General features: G+C 47.5%; 1 protein-coding gene across 2 annotated transcripts in view; it reads right to left on the reverse strand.

Moving 5' to 3' along the window:
• Nucleotides 1-5,280, reverse strand: part of SNCAIP (synuclein alpha interacting protein) — a 91,971-nt gene extending 86,691 nt beyond the window's left edge. For both annotated transcript variants that reach the window (XM_069001589.1, XM_069001590.1), the window contains exon 1: nt 5,184-5,280. The gene's annotated coding sequence lies outside the window, so the exon portion shown is untranslated. The remainder of the gene's footprint in view (nt 1-5,183) is intronic.
• Between the last annotated feature and the right edge of the window lie 720 nt (nt 5,281-6,000).

The following is a 6,000-nucleotide window of genomic DNA, read 5'->3' on the forward strand; positions in this document are numbered from 1 at the left end:
GTTCTTCATCCAGGCAAGTGGTCACAGCACCAAGCTTGTCAGAGTTTCAATGTTAACAAAAAGCTAATAATTAATGATGTAAGTATAACTCATTTTCCTGGTGATTCCATTCTGTAACTCAAGATAAGTTTTTGCCCATGTCCTAGCAACAAGCACAAATATTGTGCTTTATCCAGAGTGCAGCGTATGAGTTTGCAAAATGGTAATATCCTAGAAATTAACATATTTTGGACACATACCTTAAGACTCTTTCCATGTAACAAGAGGAAAAATGAGTACACTTAGCACAGCAGAATGTGGGTCAGGGAATATGACACAGCTTATTTACCTTACTAGCACTCTTCTGCTGCTGTGTGCAGTATATTTCCCAGATATATTCTGCTTCATTTTGTTTGGTGCCTTTTTTTGGTTTGCTTTTAGAAGCATCTTGGAGACAGCTTTTACAAATATTCAAATAAGTGTCTCAACAAGCTGACAACTTCAATATTTAAAACCTTGACCCCATTCAAAAGCAGCTCTTGGGATCTTCATAAATTTACTATTGTGACTCAACTGGAACTGAGAGCATAGCATACAAAAGGCAGAACATTTACATCCGAATTTTAGTAAAAGACAACACAAGGTATGTATGTGCACATACAAGCAGTTAAAGGTATTTCCTAATTCTAAAAAAAAAAGGGCAGTCAGTATAGCGAGATCCTGCAAAAGAACATGGATGAATAGCTTGCAGAGCACTATAGTTCCAAATCACAATCACATGCATGCCTCTGTCATGCACATCACAGATTCACAGAATGGCTGGGGTTGGAAGGGACCTCTGGAGATCACTGAATCCAATAGCCCTGATAAAGCAGGCTCACCCAGAGCAGGCTGCACAGGATCATGTCCAGGCTGGTCCAGGAAGGAGACTTCACAACCTCTCTGGGCCGCCTGTTCCAACAAATTATGTAGCACAGCCTGATTTTTATGCACAGATATAAACAAGTTGGTTAAAATGGGATGGGGCGGGGGGGGGTGTTGAAGGGAAGTACTAAGTTCCTGATTAGAATTTCATTTTAAATGGAAAGTTCCAGATTGATACAGTAACAATAAAACAGATGGGGGGAGAAGGGGGAGGATTTATATATAAGAGGAGGTCATGTAGTACACTGTATTGAGTTTAAAAGATAAGACAGACAATGCTTTTTTCTCTGGTATAAACAAAAATAATGCCAGCAGTTTGACTGCAAACAAGAACTGAGGAGGAAATTGAACCAAAAAGGAAATGCTTACAGCAAACCTCACAAACCTAATGCTGTGTTTTAACCAGAAAAAATACACTTTCAAGTGCTGCTTCATAATTCTTTAAAAAGTGCAAATCAACCATATTCATATTCAAAATAAACTTTTGTAAACACTCCTTAACATACAAGAAAACGTACCTAATGAAGGATTGCCCCAGTTGCCAAACTGTGATGGCTGAATTGTACTTTTCTTTGATACCTGTAAGACCTTCAGATCGCTGAATCACTTGGAGCTTTATTGTAGAAGATGAAATCACAGTTCCACCTTAGACAGGTAAATAGCAGATGATATTTCTACCACAAAAATTAATTAATTATTTTTCCTCCTCAGTTTAAAACTCTCTTAGGGATTCAAATCAATAAAGTATCTGATGCATATGTTCTATTTTCTTGTTTCCAATGGTTCTACTGTGCATATAAATCTATTGTAGAACCACATTTGCATTTAAAGAGAAATTCCCTTGTGTTTACTATGCACCTGCTCCATGTAAGCCTATCTCCTCTACCTCCTTTGAGGATCAACAGATCTGCCAGAAAAAGAGGGAGTGCAGACACAACGCTACTCCAAGTCCTCTTGCCAATTATCTAAGCACCATTTCCTTCAGTTTAGTTTAGGTATGGTCCTATTCTGACAAGAGCTGAAAAGAATTACTTTATGCCCTTCCAAAATCCAATGTTTCTCAACTTTTTCTAACACATTTTTCATTTTGACAACGAACATATACATTTCAACTGCAAAAACCACTGTATTTGCTAAGCAACACACAGTAAGGCATTGGCAAATGGATTACTTACAGACTTTCACATGAAAAATATAAGCTTTTCTTTATTTTACTTGGCATTAATTTTAATTATCATGGCTGCATAAGGAAGGGTGAGAATATTCTCCTCTTGACATTCTACCTGAAAAGAAATGCAGGTTTATTCTAGTAAAATTGAAATTAAAAAAAAATTGTTCCCTGCTCTTCCCCTCGTTGGTCATGAGTGAAACTCCTGAGTTGCTCCTGGAGCTTCATTCACACAATCAGACAAGGGTGCAAATAAAGCTCTGCTACACACCTCATCTAGTCAGCTGACACATCTAAATGCCAGATGAGGGAGACAACTTGCTGCACTCCACAAAGGGTGCTGGAACTACTGGTCTTTGTGCTTGTGAGGTACAGCATCACCACTCCCTGACAAGTACCATCACCCCTGCACCACTGCCAACAGGACTTTTGTGCTGCTGTCCATGACAGACGAGTCACCCCACGGGGCTGCCTCTGGCTGTGTGCTCCCCCTTTCTTGCCAGCATCTCCTCGCACATGGAGGTAGTGCTACTTGCAGGTCTCCATTTCAGAGCATAGAAGCTAAAGTGGCCGCAGCAGGGCTGTCACACTTGCCCCTTCCTGCTTCTAATCAAGGACAGAGCTGCTGTGGAAATAGGTATAGGTCTGAGATATCCTGGAAGAGGACTGTGAGAAAGAGAGCTGTGCCAATGCAGCTGGTATTCCACCTCAAGTGTGTGTGTGGGATGACAACTTCTTGCACCTGTGGGAGACTTCAGCTCCCAGGAAAACTGGACAATTGGGAAGCAGAGGGACATTTCATAGTTTTTCAAGCTCTGCTGATGCCCAGTTACAAGATATGTAATATTTGGGATCATGGTTTTTCAACTATGAAAAAAATTCCTTATCACTTATTCACAGTACTCCATGAAGGGACTGAATCTCCAAAGATACCATTCAGTCACCTTGTCCAAGCAGTCTAATTTTACATGCAGCTCTTTGTAAACTCAGAAGTTGGCCCCAAAGAGCTCATGGCATACTTACTTGTTGTGTTGCTGTCATTAGAGAAAAAAATATTAAGATAAGCAGCTTCTAGCTAATGTAAGTTACCATCTTCTACAGAACTTCCTTACCTGAAAGACTGCCCACTTGCTTATGCCAAAATGCCATTTAAACGCATTTTGAGTAGCCTGCACTGGACTGCTTGCTCACAGAAGAAGGAGTTTTTCCAGGGTCCTCAGATTTGGAGGTAACTCTTCACTGGGCCAGTCGTCTGAGGTAGTTCTATTTTACCCACTTTTTCAACAAGCTACAAGTGACACATATGCTTTCTGCAGCACACTGAGTCAATGACACAGACCAGAGATCACAAACACCTGAAAAGTGAGTGAACTACCTGTTTACGGCAGCGTAAGCAACTGTGTTGAGTGGAATGGTCATTTTGCATAAGTCAGTATTTGACACATGAAAACATGCAGAAATTAAGCATACCACACCTCGCAAAAGGAGCCTACACTACAGGCCTTTTCACACTTGGGCTAACTGTGCTAAGGCATACCTGAAGGAAAAGTTACAATTTTGTAAGTACAATGATGAGGTGTCTTCTGGACAACAGGTCAAATTCTAATTGTTTTATTCAGATGAAAAGCGCTTCTCACTGTGTTTGAACTACCTCTTGAGCAGCCCCCCCAAGCCTGCTCTTGAAAACAGTTTTTCAGCTTACCTGCAAGATCTTCAAAATATGGCTCCAGTATTGCATAAGGCATATTTGCAGGCTTAGCAGTATGAAGAGAGAAGTGGCTCACCAAGTTCACCAACCATGACCTCACCCATGAGCTATTTGCAGGGGATTTTAGGGTGAAGAAACTCATGTTTATGGGTGGTAGTAAGGCAACAGGTCATGCTTTTTATGGCTTGCTGGAAGCACATAGAGTACACATAATTCCTAAATTCGGTAAGGGCAGGACACTATTAAAGTCTGCTACAGTACACTGCAAAAAGTTTAAATGCATGCCCATAATTCAACATAATTCCTGGCTGCAGGATCAGTGCTATTCACACAAAATACAAAATTATTTTGATTTCTGAATGCTATTATTGTATACCTTTCTTCAGCTATTTAAATAATGGAAAAGGGTCCAACAGTCAAGTGATCTGCTTCAGAATAATTTTTTAAAAACTTTTTTTCAGTTACCTTTTGCTGTTAAGATTGCTGGGGTATAAAACGAGGTTAAGATGCTAAGATTTTCCATGGAAGCACAGGCACTAGCAGTTTTTTGGTGGGGTTTGGGGTGAGGGACTTTCTGAGGAGCAGTTGTGACTGATTAATCTCTGTAAGAGGTAAGAGATGTGGCTTTAAGCCAACCATTGAAAGTGCTGTGAGGTGATAACACTGACAATGGAGACTGAGTCTGTTTAGGTGCTGGTTTGTATCCAGTACCATCACGACGTGATCCGCGAGCTCTTCTTCATATAAATTGCATTTGCTCACATTAAACGCTCAGTGATGCGGGTATGAAAAAGGTTTGATCCCTGCTGCTGTAAAAACACGATTTTGGATTGACTGAAGTTTAAGCCTTGGAGCATATTTCTACTAGACAACTTGGTATTTGTTTCCCCACAGTTACAAACATGCAACTCCTACTTGATTTTCTTCCAGATTTCGGCTTGCCCGGCGGGACAAGAGGGTGCTGACGGCTGGGTGCCCGCCGGTACGCCCGGCTCCGAGCAGAGCAGCGGCAGATCTGCGGCGGCTCCGAGTGTCAGCGGCTCACACTGCGCTACAAGGGCTTCGCGGCGGCACTTCGCAGGGCTGACATCACGTATGTGCTCAGCCCCAGCAAACCCCCCGCGTTCAGCCCTGATTTCATGCGGAAAGCACTTCCCCGGGGCGGGCTAACGGGGGCCGGGGCTCGCCCCCCGCCGCCGCTCCCGCCCGTCGCCCGCGTCCCCCGCCGCCCGGGCAGCCCCGCTCCGGCTCCGCGGGGACGCCTCGGCAGGGGCAGCGCCTCCAGCGACACCCGCACCCCCGTGGGGCTCCCCGCGCTCGGCTCCGCGCCCCCTCTCCCGCCGCCCCGGGGGCAGCGCTGTCGGCGGCAACAAAGCCCCGTCCGCTCCGCTCCCCTCTCCTCACCTCACCCCTGCGCTCCGCTCAGCCGCGGCCGTTCCACGGCAGCCGGGGGTGATGGAGACGGGGGAAGGACCCAGGTGCCGCCTCTCGGCTGCCGCCCCCCGCCACTCCCCGCCGGTGTAGGCAGCGCTCCGGCAGCGGCCCGGCTCCCGTCGCCCCGCCCTCCGCCCCTGCCCTGCCACCGGGCAGCGGCCGGGAGGAGGAGGAGGAGGAGAGGGCGAGGGAGTGAGGGAGCGAGGGAGCGAGGGAAGGAGGGAGGGGGCGGCCCCGCCCGGCCCTGCTGCGTCACAATGCGGGGGGCGCTGCCACGTGACCGGCGGCGCGGGGCGGGGGCTGCGCGGGACCCCGCGCTCGGGGCAGCCCCGCCGGGGGCGCCGGGACGGGGCCGGGGCCGGGGCCGGGGCCGGGGTCGGGGTCGGGGTCGGGGTCGGGGTCGGGGTCGGGGTCCGGGCCGGGGCCGGGGCCGCAGCGCTGCCCCCGGCGGGGCCACCCCGGAGCTGCCGCCCCACGACTGCCGCCGCCTCCCCGCGCCCCTGCGGGTCCTGCGCGCGTGCGGAGCGAGTGTCCGAGGCGTCTGAAAACGATGCTCCGGCGTGTCCCGTGCGAAGCGCGTGGCATCCTGCTGCGCTGAAAATAATGGAAATGCAGAGCTCGAACCTGAAAATGCCGAGTTCAATCCGCTCACATCTGTTTAAAATAAAACTCCGTGGGTTTGGGGGTAGGTTTGGGGTTTGCTTGTTTTTTTCTTTTTGTCTGCTATAAAACTTGGAAAGCCTCGCTGCTCCGCTCTGGTTCATAGGTTCATGAGGACAGAAGCGGT

Source organism: Aphelocoma coerulescens (assembly GCF_041296385.1).
Source record: "Aphelocoma coerulescens isolate FSJ_1873_10779 chromosome Z unlocalized genomic scaffold, UR_Acoe_1.0 ChrZ, whole genome shotgun sequence".
Taxonomy (NCBI): Eukaryota; Metazoa; Chordata; class Aves; order Passeriformes; family Corvidae; genus Aphelocoma; species Aphelocoma coerulescens.